This window comes from Amblyraja radiata, chromosome 14 (assembly GCF_010909765.2).
Source record: "Amblyraja radiata isolate CabotCenter1 chromosome 14, sAmbRad1.1.pri, whole genome shotgun sequence".
In the NCBI taxonomy this organism is placed as follows: domain Eukaryota; kingdom Metazoa; phylum Chordata; class Chondrichthyes; order Rajiformes; family Rajidae; genus Amblyraja; species Amblyraja radiata.
In genome coordinates this window covers 58265890-58281915 of record NC_045969.1, presented here as the reverse complement: position 1 = coordinate 58281915, position 16026 = coordinate 58265890, and the positions used below count along the sequence as shown (strand labels likewise).

At 44.7% G+C, this 16026-nt stretch overlaps 1 protein-coding gene across 1 annotated transcript in view; it reads left to right on the top strand.

The window, feature by feature from the left end:
* The window catches only part of tbx15 (T-box transcription factor 15), a 104003-nt gene that overhangs the window by 68592 nt on the left and 19385 nt on the right, over positions 1-16026 (top strand). The gene's annotated exons all lie outside the window — the stretch shown is intronic.

Sequence of the window (16026 nt, the reverse complement as noted above, 5' to 3'; positions counted from 1 at the left end):
GTAGACGAGGCGGTGTTTGGAGATTTTCTCTATTCCCTGCTGGCTGCCGAGGCGCGCTTACTAATCACTTTTGAATTTACAAATGCAGAATGTGCTGCGTGCTTTGTTACTGATTAGTTACAGAGTGATACAGTGTGGAAACAGGCCCTTCGGCCCAACTTGACCACACCGGCCAACATGTCTCAGCTATACTAGTCCTCAAAACCTGTCCTATCCATGTACCTGTCTAACTGTTTTTATACGATTCAATACGTATTATTTTTTTGTGTATGACTGGTTTGTTTTTGTGTATCATTGATTATTTTGTCATATTTTCCGAATCTTCTTGAGAGTATTCAGCTGATAAACATATCGCTATTTTACCATATATAAATAAAGCTAGTTTATCTTATATAGTGCAACCGCGCAAAAACAGTTGTCGGTCCACGTTACAATGGAGACGGTAGAATCTGATGGGGGAACTGCTTTTGATAAGCCCCAGTTTGTTGTATCCAGTCATCTGTAATTCCAGTGGGCGGGTGGGTATCAGGCGGAGTTTTGCCGCTGCCTTGCAACATCAGAGCCCTGACCTCGGGTGCTGTCTGGACGGAGTTTGTGTGTTCCTCCCTGTGGCCGCGCGGGTTTCCGCCGGCTTCCTCCCTCATTTCCCAAAGACGTACAGGTTTGTAGGTTAATTGGCTTCTGTAAATGTCTCTCGTGTGTCGGATAGTGCTAGTGTGTGAGGATGCTGGTCTGCGCGGTCGGACTCGGTGGGTCGTTGGGCATATTTCCACGCTGTATCTCTACAGTCTAAAGTTGGGATCAATTTGGCGTTCCCTGACATGCTCACCAGGTTTCCATTGAGAGTTCATGCAATACTGACATCGGTGCAGTCGGCAGCAAGTGTCTCTTAGTACCAACTCATTACACCTGGTTCAGCAGATTGGGGTTACATGAAGAGACCATGACTGGAAGCTTTAAGTCCAGCTTCTTCCCCGCAACCACCATGTTATTGATCACTACAAAACACAAACCTCAGTAATTATAGTCTTATCGAGCTTGCCCATGCCGGCCAAGATACCCCGTCTAAGCTAGACCCACCTGCCCACATTTGACCCATATACATCCAAACCTTTCCAATCTATGACTATGTCCAAATATCTTTTAAATGTGGCTGACCTGCCTCAACGACCTTCTCTGACATGTGAAAGACGATGGTTGGACTCGTAGCTCATTGAGACCAACACTGAACATTACAAATAAGCATATACTATTTTTGTTCTACATATTACATTGTCTCTGCAAAATATATTTTATTGGCTGAGTTTTTGGTTGTACTGTGGATTTTGGTTTTGCACTATTATAGTTGTCCAGTATTATTATATTTTTGAATATTGTGTATTTATTTGTTATTGTGTTGTTATGCTGCTGCAAATAAGGATGTTGTTCTGTTGCCAGTACTTGTGAGAATTAAACACTACTAATTCCTGTGAGTCCTGTTATAACCGGCCAGTGTGTTTAGGCACACGCTCTAAGGATAGAAAGTTTGGTGGAAGAATACATTTTAATTTTAATGTTAATTTAAGTGCAGTAAGTTGGAGATTGCTGTAATCCTGTGTTATTATAAATCAATATGAGGCAAAATGCAAAGGGGATTTCAATTTCCATCAGTACGAAATTTACCATTTTTCTCATTTAAAATTATTCCTCATTTGAACATGGCACCAAATGACATAGAGTCAAGTGTCCCAGATAGAACAATGACATTCTTACTTGCTGCAGCACAACAGAATATGTAAATGTAGTACACTGTAAACAATATGATAAAGGAGAGAGAGTGTGTATATATACACATACTCGCAAGTACACACATACACACACATGCGCACACACACACACACACACACACACACACACACGCATGTACATATATACATACACGCACTGAAAAAACAAACAATAGTAGTACAATAATAATAATAATAATAGTCTATTGCAGCTCAGAGCTTATTTGAGGTTGTTGAGTTTAATAGCCTGATGGCTGTAGGGAAGTAGCTGTTCCTGAACCTGGACATTGCAGTTTTCAGGCTCCTGTACCTTCTTCCCGATGGCAGTGGTGAAAAGAGTGTGTGGCAAGGATGGTATGGGTCTCTGATGATGCTGGCTGCCTTTTATAGGCAGCGACTCCGATAAATCCCTTCGACGGTGGGGAGGTCAGAGCCGGTGATGAACTGGGCAGTGTTCAGAGCTTTTTGCCGTCATTTCCGCTCCTGGACGTTCAAGTTGCTGAACCAGGCCACGATGCAACCAGTCAATATGGTCTCTATCTACTGTGCACCTGTAGAAGTTCAAGAGAATCCTCTTTGACATACTGAATCTCCTTGATCTTCTCAGGAAGCAGAGGCGCTGATGTGCTTTATTTATAATTGCATCAGTGTGCTGGGTCCAGGAAATATTTTCGGAAATATGCACGCCCAGGAATGTGAAGTTTGTGACTCTCTCCACCATCGTCTCGTTGATATAAACAGGATTGTGGGTCCTCATCTTTCCTCTTCCAAAGTCCACAATCAGTTCATTGGTTTTACTGATATTGAGAGCCAGGTTGTTGTGATGGCACCATTTGGTCAATCTCACTTCTAGACTCTGACAATTCACCATCCGTAATTCGTCCCACAACGGCGTTGTCATCAGCGAACTTGAAGATGGAGTTCGCACTGTGTCCGGCTACTCAGTCATGAGTATAGAGTGAGTAGAGCAGGGGGCTGAGCACGCAGCCTTGAGGTGCTCCCGTACTGATTGTTATTGAGGAAGAAGTATTTCTGCTGTAGTCTGTGGATGATATTGGAAATGATCAGACTCACACATAACGATTAGAATCCATAGTCTTTTATTAGCAACTGCCGAGGAATCACAAGGTGCTTTCATCTCAGTAAGCATACTACTAGTCTGCCAGAGAGAGAGAGAGAGAGAGAGAGAGAGAGCGCTCTAATAAGCCTGTGGGCGGAGCCACAGTATGAGTGACAATAATCTACATCCTCCCTCTTAAAGAATTAAAAGCAAATGCAAAACTACTGAGTACTACTTAGAATTAAATACAAATGTATGCTGCTGATTTTACAAAGCACACTATATAGTATGTGGCAATAAACTGGAGGAAGTTCAGACATAGCCCGGGTACTTTGCGGTGGGCTTACAAACACGCCCAGCATGCGTACAGTACAGTCCATCTCCTGCCGACACGATCGGTGGTGAAATAGGTGTCAGGGATTGAAACGACATTCCCGGGGATGAAATAGCAGACTTTGGTACAGGTGGAGGTGGCGTAGCCATCGGCAAAGTAACCGTATCAGAAACAGGTTGTCGTGCTGGTGCAGTCGGGCCAATGCCGCTGGATGTGGACGGAAGTACACTTGTGCGGCCAGGATAGTACGGATGTGGTGCCGGCTCATTCACAGGCAGGATATGTTGCCTATTGCGTCTGTAGGTGCCGCCATCGGCATTGACCAAGTATGAACGTGGCCCAGAGGCAGTTCCAGAAATTACGCCGATCTAGTCGTGACGTTTGTCGGTTTGCAGACGCACCACTTGCCCCTCGGCTAGCGGTGGAAGCAGTCTGCTCGTTTTGTCATACCACCCTTTCTGAATGTCACGCTTGTGTTGTCGTCTAGACTGGACTTCTGATGGTGGGACCACTTGCGAAACTAGTGCCTGTTTCGCCACAGGCAATGTGGCTCGTGTCTGCCTTGACATCAGACGCTGAGCGGGTGAACCCAATACAGGATCGCAGGAGATGTTGGGCAGGTTAAACAGGTCCAGGTACACATCTGATTTTGCTGTGTGGGATCGTTCCATTAATTGTTTGGTACTCCTAAAAGTCGAGGATCCAATTGCAGAGGGATGTGCAGTTCTGTGAGCTTGGTAACCAGCTTTATACATTTTTTTATTTGATCAAAAATATTTATTCAAATATTAAAGGGGGTTCGTGGCACCGGATGCGGAGGCCCCCGCCCGGGATTTGAGGCAATTCCTCCGAATATGCCCCACTTCCTTACAGGCATGGCACCTTGGGCGCTCCGATGTCCAGAAGATGGTAAAGTCGCGCCCATCATGCTGGACACAGAAGCGCCCGTCAACTTTCTCCTCCCGGTCCAGCAACATCGTCAGCTGGCACCGGAGGGAAAGAACGTGCCGTAGCTCCTTCCTGCGGAACCTATCGGGGTGATGTCCGTGAGTACCTTCCCCAGGGTACTCCTGTAGATCCCTTCAATGGTGGGGAGGACAGTATCTGTGATGGGCTGGGCAAATGATTAGTACCTTTAAGGTGCTATAAAATGTAGCTTGATGGTGTCTGTCATATGATGCTGTTTTACAATATATATTGATATTGACATGATACATTTTTGGAATTTTTTTTCCAGATTTTGAAATTCGAGTAGGTTGCTTTTTCAGCAAAAAAGATAGTTACCTGACCTATCTTAAACATAAAATGAATCTCAGTTCCTTCACATTGGAGCACATTTTGCCATATGATGAAGAATACTTGCTTGTGTTTTGACCAGTATTTGAGCACCAGTTTCATTGAATTCAGTGTCTGTAAATGCATCGTGTATACACCAAGATATTTGAAGCACGTGATCATGGTTAAAAACACTGATTCTCCATAACTAATCATTTTTTACGAATACCTTAAGCAGTCAAAATCAGCAAGCACAAAGCACAAAGCACGATTGAGAAATATACATGATATTAAAAGGGAAGAGATGCTGTTAAAAAAATATTTGCACTTAATGCAAACTCCAAACAAATGACACACTCCACATTTGTAAAATTATTTTCAGGGCCTTCTGAAGGTGTTTAGCACTAACAGGGTCATTAAAAAAACCTTATGTATGAATGCCCAAACATTTTAAGGCAGCTTTAGTGTGGGAGTGGAGAGCAGCTTCAATCTGTTATTCTTGCAACCATTTCAATGCTTTTGCCAGGATAATGTTGTCAGTAACCCCTGGATTTTCATATTTAACTGGGAAGGTGCAGAAACCGGAATTTGCCGATCCTAAACCGCTTTTCAGGTCCTGACCCGAAACGTCGTTTGTCCATTCCCTCCACAGATGCTGCTGAACCTGCTGAGTTCCTCCTGCACTTTGTGTTTTGATCAAGTTTCCAGCATCTGGTGTCTCTAGATTAAAACTCTTGATTTGGGCGGTTTTTAACCTAGTATTGTAGCTTTCGCACTACTACATTCAAGCTCAGATCATTGGTGTATTGGAGCTGAAGATACACTGCTGTTAGATCTGGGTCAAACTCAAGTGCAATAGGTAGAGCAAAGGGAAATATACAGAGTGAATAGTCTAGTTCTCTGTACTGTAGAGCAGTGATTCCCAACCTGGGGCCATGGCAAATTTCAGGGGGGCCACAGAAAACATTTGGGATTTAGGGGGCCACCGGCTCAATTAAGGGGGCCACAGAGCTACCACCCTGTTGCCTCCTAAATTTCAGTTCTAATAAATTTAAATCTATGTAGTTTAAATATATTCTTAATGTATGATTATAAATGGTTGTTTTATTGAACCCACAAAATATTTTTGATGTTTGTGGAATCGAATAAAAGAGAATATATGTGCAATTAATAGACACTGATATTTTTATGGAAGGTATTATAATATTGAAGTACTTTTTTTCCACTAATAATGTCAGGGGGGAGGGGGGGGGGGCACAGAAAAATTAAAAGATCCCAAGGGGGGCCATGAGCTAAAAAAGGTTGGGAACCACTGCTGTAGTGCACCAATTCCACAGACAAAATTCCATGTCCACAAAGGGGTAGAGATGAATCAGATGGATGGATATTCCATGCAGTTCTACAGGAAATTGGGGATTTTAGATGAGAGGGGAAAGATTTAATAGGAACCTGAAGGGCAACCTTTTTCACTCCGAGCTTGTTGGGTATATGGAATGAGGTGCCTGTTGAGGCAGGTACAATAACAGCATTGGGAAGTTGTAGAGGGATTTGGACCAAATGCAGGCAAATGGGACTTGCCTAGATGGTGATTCTCGGTTGGCTTGGACAAGTTGAGCTGAAGGGCCTGTTTCTGTGCTGAATGATTCCATGACCCAAGAATCGGACAGATGTGTAACTGCGTTAATTTCTATAACCTGACATTAATGCGGGTTGCCAACATCTGAGGAATAGGAAGAGGGAGCGGAGGAGAAACAGGAAGGTTGAAAGTCTTGTCAGAACCCCCATTACCATGAAATTAGAGATCAAACGTGTGATTCTGCAATTGGAAAGCACATTCACTCAAGACCCACTTTACTCCCCCCCTGTCTCTTCTCATTAGTGTCCCTTAATCAAAAACACTGAAGCACACTTTCCACAGCAGTTATGTACTTGCATCTATTAAATAAATCAAACAACAGTGAACAATGGACATACCCACTATTTATCCCATGCCTTGCAATCTGCCTGCCACATGTCTCGGCCTATTCTTGTCGTCCCACACCACGGCCACCCCTTGGCCGAGGCAGAGCTGGGGATGTCTGGTCACCCGGACTCTAGGAGACAGTAGACAGCCTGCAGCATAACACCCAGCTGGTTTAGGTTCTGCTTTGGACTGCACGCTCTGGTCCTAAGTGGCTGTCATTTGTATAAACTGACTAACAAGCAAGGGCAATGGTGACATTTCAGTGATGGGGCCACTAGACCAGAGGGATCCAGGTGTACAAATACATAGTTCCCTGAATGTGGCATCGCATGTAGTTACGGTGGTGGTGACGAAGACCTTTGGTACATAGGCCTTCTTCCATTCAGGGAATTGATTATGTAGAAACAAGGAACTTCAGATGCTGTTTAATACACAAGGTGCTGGAGTCACGCAGCGGGTTAGGCAGCATCTCGGCAGAACATGGATAGGTGACGTTTCTGGTTGAAACTCTTCTGCCATCAAGTTTGAAGGAGCTCGGAGAAGATTTACGAGAATGTTGCGAGTACTCTGATCTGAGCTATTGGGGGGGGGGGGGGGGTGGGAGGCTAGGACATAATTCATACAACTGTGAGAGGCTAAGGGGTTATCTAATAGAGGGATATAAAATCATGAGGGGAATAGACAGGGTGAATGCACAGTCTACTACCCAGAGTAGGGGAATAGACAGGGTGAATGCACAGTCTTCTACCCAGAGTAGGGGAATAGACAGGGTGAATGCACTGTCTTCTACCCAGAGTAGGGGAATAGATAGGGTGAATGCACAGTCTTCTACCCAGAGTAGGGGAATAGACAGGGTGAATGCACTGTCTTCTACCCAGAGTAGGGGAATAGACAGGGTGAATGCACTGTCTTCTACCCAGAGTAGGGGAATAGACAGGGTGAATGCACTGTCTTCTACCCAGAGTAGGGGAATCAAGACCAGAGGACATAGGTCTAAGGTTAGAGTGAGCAAGATTTAATAGGAACCTGAGGGGCACACATGGTGATGGGTATATGGATCAAGCTGCCAGAGGTAGTTGTTGAGGCAGGTACAATAACAACATTTAAAGACACTTGGACAGGTACATTAGCAATGTTACAATCTTACTTGGATGACCTGAATTTAAAGCATATAATTAGTTAGTTACCTAATTGTAGCTAATTACAAAATTCAATTACTAGATCTAAACATCTATCCATTTCTTAAGAAAAGGTTAACATTTTTAAATAGCCTAAGTGTCCAAATAACATTCACACAAGAATTCACAATATAACATGATTTTTAAATCTCATTGTCATGAATTTATAGGCCAAACGGAAGGAATTTAATGTTTAATTCCCGTAAATTAATGGGCTTTGAAATCATCTTGCGAGTGGGTTTTTGTGGAATGTGATCGATTGGAACGTTGCGGTTGCAGTGAATTTGAAAATATATCTCAGACAGGCAGGAGAAAACGGCATTTACTAACCCCCCCCATAGGCGCCAAAGTCGCGCACACAGCTAGTGGCAGAAGTGCAGTGCCGCTGAAGGTAGGTATTGTAACATTGCTACATGGATAGGAAGGGTTGAGAGGGATATGGGTCAAACATGGTTATCTAGGATTAGCTTGGCTGGGGCATCTTGGTCAGCATGGATGGGTCTGTTTCCCTGCAGTATGATACTATGACTCTGTAATGTTGTTACACATCAGGGCAGCACATTGAAACAAATGCCACTCTCTTCAGTTGGACATCAACGTCTCCTTGTGTGCTGTTGCAGGGCAGATTCTGGGTGGTGGTCTCTTGCCGAAAGCCCTATTCAACACTGGTGCCAGAAGCCATGACAGCAGCAGCCTCCGCATTGACTGCAGCGCTCAGATGCTACATGGCTTGTTCTCTTGGTCTAACAGAAGCTGAAACAATGGCCAGCCAAGTGTTCCTGATGTTGGGTCCATCTATGTTAAAGTTGAACCAGTTTACCATTTTCCTGCTGGGCAGCATGGGCTCCACTCTTGTTCCAAACCTGGTGTGAAATGGGAGCTGAATTCCCCAATGTTCATTCAGTTTTTGGCAGCTGTACCAGAAGATCACACATGTATTTGGTGTACACATCAACTCCTTTTTTGTATGTTGGCAGCCTTGTTTGAGTCTTCACCTGGGACTGCTGTGGCAGGAGTAACATGTTACAGGGAGATCTCCATTTTGTTGGTCAGACTATGGACCCTTTTCCTTGGACTTCATCATTCTCAATCCACTTGTTTTCTTCCCCCCAGCCTCTTAACATTTCTACATTAACTGCCTTACTTTCTCTAATCTATCCGCCTCTGTACTTTCAATACCCCGCTCACTGAAGACTAATGGCCCTGTCCCACGGTACGAGTTCATTCCAAGAGCTCTCCTGAGTTAAAAAAAAAAATCAAACTCGTGGTAAGCATAGAGAATGAACGTAGCGGGTATGTTGGAGCTCGGGGACGTCTCTTAGTGGCTCGTAACACTAACGGCAGGTACTCGGGAAGACTCGCTAATAATGGATGGGATTTATATAGCGCCTTTCTGGAATACTCAAGGCGCTAATGGCAGGTAAGCACGGGAAGACTGGTGAAGATTTTTCAACATGTTGAAAAATGTCCACGAGAGCCCCGAGTACCGATGAGTGGCCATTACCGTAAATCTCCGAGTTCGAGTCAGGGCAAACTCGGGAGAGCTCTTGGAATGAACACATACCGTGGGACAGGGCCATAATACCAGCAGTTGTATCAGATCAAATATGCCAAACATAAATACAATCAAGTTGAATGTGGGTGCCACAGGTAGAGCAAATGGGAAGAAACTGAGTGCAGAATACAGTTCTCAGCATTGTCGTGCATCAGTTCTAGAGACAGTTCAATGTCTACAATGGGGTACAAGTGAATCTTAGCTTATGGATGGACCCAAGACCGCAAGAAATAGCCAATAGTTGTGGATGTAGCCCAGTCTATCACACAGACCAGACTCCCCACCATTGACACCATCCACACTTCTCGCTGCCTCGGAAAAGCAGCCAACATAATGAAAGACTAGTCCACCCTGGCCATTCCTTCTCCCTGCTCCCGTCTGGCAGAAGATACAGAAGCTTGACAGTGCACACCACCAGACTCAGGAATAGCTCCTTCTTCACTGTTATCTTCTGAATGGTGCAGAGTATTGTCTCCAGGGTCTCCCTCCACGCCAGATTGTCGTCTCCCAGACAGTCAGTGACCTTGCATCACCTGGAGTTGTTTCCTTCACACCTTCCATTCTCATTGTCCTCTGAGCTCGGACACCTCACCTTGATCCGCTCCTTCAGATCTATAGACATGTCTGCAGCATTGATTCAGCTTTTGTGTGTTCCAGGAAGATAAGATTAGCAAGTTTGCTGATGATACAAAAGTCAATGAATTTTGCAGATAGTGAAGATGGTTGTGAACGATTGCAGCGGGATCTGGATCGATTGGCCAGGTGGGCGGAGGAATGGTTGATGGAATTTAATACGGAGAAATTTGGGACGTCAAACAGGGCAGGACCTACACAGTGAATGGTAGGCCTCTGGGTAGTGTTGTAGAGCAGAGGGATCTAGGAGTACAGGTGCATGGTTCCTTGAAGGTCGAGTCACAGGTAGATAAGGTAGTCAAAATGGCTTTTGGCACTTTGGCCTTCATCAGTCATTGAGTATTGAGTATAGAAGTTGGGAGGTCATGTTGCAGTTGTATAAGATGTTGGTGAGACCGCATTTGGAATATTGTGTTCAGTTCTGGGCACCATGTTATTGGAAAGATATTGTCAAGCTTGAAAGGGTTCACAAAATGTATTTTGAGTGTTTTGTAGCTTTTTATTGGTATGACTGAATGGCAGATCAAATTCCTCGTATGTTACATAGAAAACAGGTGCAGGAGGAGGCCATTCGGCCCATCAAGCCAACAAAACATACTTGGCTAATAAAGTATGATTATGATTATGTAAAGATTTACGAGGATGTTGCCAGGACTAGAGGGTGTGAGCTATAGGGAGAGGTTGAGTAGGCTGGGTCTCTATTCCAGGAGGATAAGGGGTGATCTTATAGAGAGGTATACAAAATCATGAGATGAATAGATCGGGTAGATGCACAGAGTCTTTTACACAGAGTAGGGGAACTGAGGACCAGAGGACATAGGTTTAAGGTGAAGGGAAAAGATTTAATAGGGATCTGAGGGGTAACTTTTTCACACAAAGAGTGGTTGGTGTATGGAACAAGCTGCCAGAGGAGGTAGTTGAGGCTGGGACTATTCCATCATTTAAGAAACAGTTAGACAGGTACATGGATTGGACAGTTTGGAGGGATATGGACCAAGCCAGGCTAGTGTAGCTGGGACATTGTTGGCAGGTGTGGGCGAGTTGGGCCAAAGGGCCTGTTTCCACACTGTATCACTCTATGACTCTATGACTCCTTGACTCTACTCTCCCCTCTCATTCAGTCTCACCCCACATTTATCCACAACTCTGATGCCCTATAGCATTTACCAGTTTTGAATCTGCCTGACTCATCTCACTATGGCCATCTAATCCATCTACACCACACATGGGGAGTCTGAAGGTCCTTTGATACCTTTTTGAACAGAAGTCCAAGCTGTCCCCATTCGCCATCACTGCCTTTTATTTCCGGGCTCAACTCTTTCTCATTCATTTAGTTTAGTTTATTATTTCACGTGTACCGAGGTACAGTGCGATCCAGTCAAAGAAAAGACAATTAAACCATCCACAGTGCACAGATGAAGGGTACAACACCATTGAGTGCAAGATAAAATCCGATTATAGATAGTTCTAAGATCTCCGATGAGGTAGATGGGAGTCAGAACTGGACGCTAGCTGATGAGAGGACTGTTCAGTTGCCTGATAACAGCTTGGAAAAAAATGTTCCTCAATCTGAAGGTGTGCAGTTTCCAACTTCTGTACCGCTTGCCTGATTGGAGAGGGAAACAGAAGGATTGACTGGGGTGAGACTGGTCCTCGATTATGCTGGTGGCCTTGCCAAGGCATCGTGAAGTGTAGAGGGGGTCAATGGAGGGGAGGTTGGTTTGTGTGATGGTCTGGGCTACATTCACAATTCTCTGTCATTTCTTGTAATCCTGATTGAAGCTGTTCCCAAATCAGGCTGTGATGCATCCTGATAAAACGCTTTCTTCGCTGCATCTGTGGAGGTTTGGAATCATTTCTCTTCTGGAGCCATAGAGGCTCACAACATGAAAACAGTCTCTTCAGCCCAACTTGCCCATGCTGACCAAGATGCTGCATCTACACTTGTCCCACTCATTTGTGTTTCCCCATATCCCTCATTCTTCAAGGAACTACTACTATAGATTAGGCTCGCACCAGGGTCTCTTCCATACCCCGTAACACTGCTCTCTCCCTGGGCACTTTCCCTTGCAACCGCAAGAGGTGCTCCACCTGTCGCTTTACCTCCCCCCTCGACTCCATTCAAGGACCCAAGCAGTCGTTCCAGGTGCGACAGAGGTTCACCTGCATCTCCTCCAACCTCATCTATTGCATCCGCTGCTCTAGATGTCAGCGTAGGCTTGGCGATCGTTTTGCCGAACACCTCCGCTCGGTCCGCATTAACCAACCTAATCTCCCGGTGGCTAAGCACTTCAACTCCCCCTCCCATTCTGAATCCGACCTCTCTGTCCTGGGCCTCCTCCATGGCCAGAGTGAGCACCACCAGAAATTGGAGGAACAGCACCTCATATTCCGCTTGGGCAGTCTGCACCCTAGTGGCATAAACATTGACTTCTCCAATTTCCGGTAGCCCTTGTTGTCTCCTCCCCTTCTCAGCTCTCCCTCAGCACTCGGGCTCCTCCTTTTCCTTTTCCCTTTTTCCTTTTCTCTCCCCATCCCCCCCCCCCCCCCCCCCCCCCCCCCCCCCCCCCCCCCCCCCCCCTCATCCCCCCCCCCCCCCCCCCCCACCCTACATCAGTCTGAAGAAGGGTTTCGGCCCAAAATGTTGCCTATTTCCTTCGCTCCTTAGATGCTGCTGCACCCACTGAGTTTCTCCAGCATTTTTGTCTTCCCTCTAAACCTTCCCTTTCCATGTACCCGTTCAAATATATCTTTCAAATATTGTTCTGGTAACTGCCTGAACTATCTCCTCTGGCAATAGACAAAAAAAGCTGGAGTAACTCAGCGAGACAGGCAGCATCTCTGGGGAGAAGGAGAAGGGTCTCCACCTGAAACGTCACCCATTCCTTCTCTCCAGAGATGCTGTATGTCCAGCTGAGTTACGCCAGCCTTTTGTGTCTATCTTTGGTTTAAACCAAGATCTGCAGTTCCTTCCTACACATACATCCTCGGGCAGATCTAACACTGCCCACTTCCCCAAAGGGAACATAATGGGACCAGGCTCTGTAAAGCATGTGGAATATTCCTAGTTTTACCTTGAACCCCCCTTTTCTCCAGCTCATTGTTGCCGTTCCGATGAAAAGTCATCAACCTGAAATCCGATTTGTGTTTCCTTTTTCACAGATGCTGCCTGACCTGTTGAGTATTTTGACATTTATGTGTTTTTTTTAAATCTCACAATGATTGAACTTTGAAAGTGTGTTTTTATTTCCAGGCAGTAATTTTGATTTTTTATGACTGCCGTTATGTAGTTCCCATCTTTTATGCATTAATAGAATTTTGAAAAGTTGGTTGACCAAACTAGTTCTTAGGATTGTTACAGTTACAAAATATAAGGCCAGATGTACTGTGAGATTATAAATATAGGTGAAAATTGTACGGGCAGTCTTAAAAGAAAAGTTTGCCGCAATTTTTAATGATTTTATTAATTTAAAAATGACCTATGCTGTCATAATAGATTGTGATAAGCCTGTTTCAAATCTGCAGTTTAGACATGGATTTTAATATGTTGAAAGCTATTTGAAATAACCAATACCGACTGAACCAGAATGTTTTGCCAGTCATAAAGACATCAGAAGGAATGATTTAACTGCTTCATATCTCAGAATATTTAGTAATTGATAGGTACAGTATATTTCTGCGACACAAGCTGGTATTAATCTAGTAGCAATCAGATGATTCGTTATACCTGATGGTATTTCACAATGCAGATTACCACATGTTCACATAGTTTTATACAAAGGAACATTTCTCTTGACACAGAAGATATTAAAACAAAAACTGTTCTTTTCCTGTCACCGTGTGGAACTCTGGGCTATGCAGCTGCTTGGAACATAAGCCATGGAGCCATATGGCAGAGGAACAGGCCCTTCGGCCCTGCTCTGCCGACCTAAATGCCCCATCCATGCCAGTCCCATTTTCCATGCTTGGTCCTTATCCCTATAAACCTGTCCTACCCGTGAACCTGTCCAAATGTTTTTAAAATGTTGTTATTGAACCTACCTCAACTACCTCCTCTGGAAGTTCGTTCCATATGCCCACCAGCCTCTAACTGAAAAGGTTGCTCCTCAGGTTGCAATATATCTTTCCCCTCTCACCATAAACCTGGATTCTCTAGTTCCCGATTCCCCTACCCGGGGAAAAAGACAATGCATGTATCCTATCTATTCCCTCATGGTTTTATACACCTCTATTAGATCACTTCTCATCTTCCTGCGCTCCAAGGAATATAGTCCTAGCCTGCCCCACATCTCCCTATAGCTCAAGGCCAGAGTAATACTAGCTGCAACAACTACTCTCTCTGACAGCTCGTTCCATATACCCTCCCTCCAGTGTTCAACACTACCCACTGGTTTGGGCGAGTCAGGAATTGTGGGTCCACACTCAGACGTTGAAGGAATATTTGGAGTGAAAGAATGGGCACAACACCACCATTCAATGGGCACAACAGCACCATTCACTGCATAACAGCACCATTCACTGCATAACAGCACCATTCACTGCATAACAGCACCAGAGATCTAGTGTTCGATCGTGCCCATTCTTCCTGTGACCACATGGATTTCCTCCCACATCTCATTGATGTGTGAGATTTGTAGGTTTATTGGCCTCAAAAATGTCCCCGTGTGTGGGATAGCACGGAACTAGTGTGTATGGGTGATCGATGGTCAGCATGGACTCGGTGGGCCGAAGGGCCTGATTTCATGCTGCATATCTAAAACTAAAGCTAATACAAAGTCACCAGAGCCACTGACAAACTACTAGGCCCAAAAGCAGTCCAGTTAATCAAATTCCCTTGCCTTTTCTTCATGGTCCTACAGTTCTTTTCAATTCATTTTGCACTACAGTCTCTTAAAGATGCAGAGAAATGTGAGGTGTTGCATTTTGGGAGCACTAACATGGGCAGAACCTACACAGTGAGCGGTAGGTTCTGGGGAGTGTTGTATAGCAGAGGGATCTAGGAGTACAGGTGCATGGTTCCTTGAATGTCGTATCTCAGGTGGATAGGGCGGTCAAAAAGGTTTTTGGCATATTGCTGTTCTTCAGTCAGAGCATTGAGTATAGAAGTTGGGAGGTCATGTTGCAGTTGTATAAGATGCTGGTGAGGCTGCATTTAGAGTGTTGTGTTCAGTTTTGAGTACCATGTTATAGGAAATATGTTGTCAAGCTGGAAAGGGTACAGAGAAGATTTACGAGGATGTTAGCAGGACACCCTCGAGGGAGTAAGCTATAGGGAGTGGTTGAACAGGCTATGACTCTATTCCTTGGAGCGCTGGAGGATGAGGGGTGGTCTTATAGAGGTGTACAAAATCATGAGGGGAATAGATCGGGTAGATGCACAGAGTCTCATGCCAAGAGTAGGTGAATGGGGAACCAGAGTTTCAGGTGAGCGGGGAAAGAACCTGAGTAGTAACCTTTTCATGCAAAATGTGGTAGGTGTATGGAACGAGCTGCCGGAGGAGGTAGATGAGGCAGGTACTATTGCTACGGTTAAGAAACATTTAGACAGGTACAAGGATAGGAAGAGTTTAGAGGGATATGGACCAAATGCAGGCATGTGGAACTATAGATGGGACATGTTGGTTGGTGTGTTCAAGTTGGGCTGAAGGGCCTTTTTCAATGCTGTATGACTGTTTAAAAAATGTCATTTCATAAATTGGGTCACGCCATTTAATAAGCGGTGGTGTTTTGTGAACTGTTTAGTCTGAATAATTGAGCCTTGTCCACCAACGGCAGCAGTACTTTTATTTTCCACTTCGATCTTGGAACATGCATTCTGAGAACGATTTCTCATTGCTAATAATACATTTTATTTGCCACTGGTTGGTCTGTTTGGGGTGCTTTTGATAAACAGTCATTATCCGTTGTGCAGGAAGTTAACTCAATCTCTGCAAATATACTTGCACCAAATAGAATTAAAACATCTTGGTGAAAAGTAGTGATGAGCAGCTTTTGATGGCAAACCCAAGATAAATATCTAATTGTATTTTTAAATGGTTTGATGTCAATCCTTATCTTTTGGTATTTTAACTATTGTGTTAGTGCGTTCAGCAACATTAGCATTTATAGCACACTAGACTAAGCGGAACCCGTTGGGTCCCTGTCACAAGGGAGGCCTGGTCCCACCAACGCAACCCGTTCCCCAATGCAATATTCCACCACTCACCCATTCCCCCAACGCAATATTCCACCACTCACCAATAGCCCCCAACTGTGCAGGCGC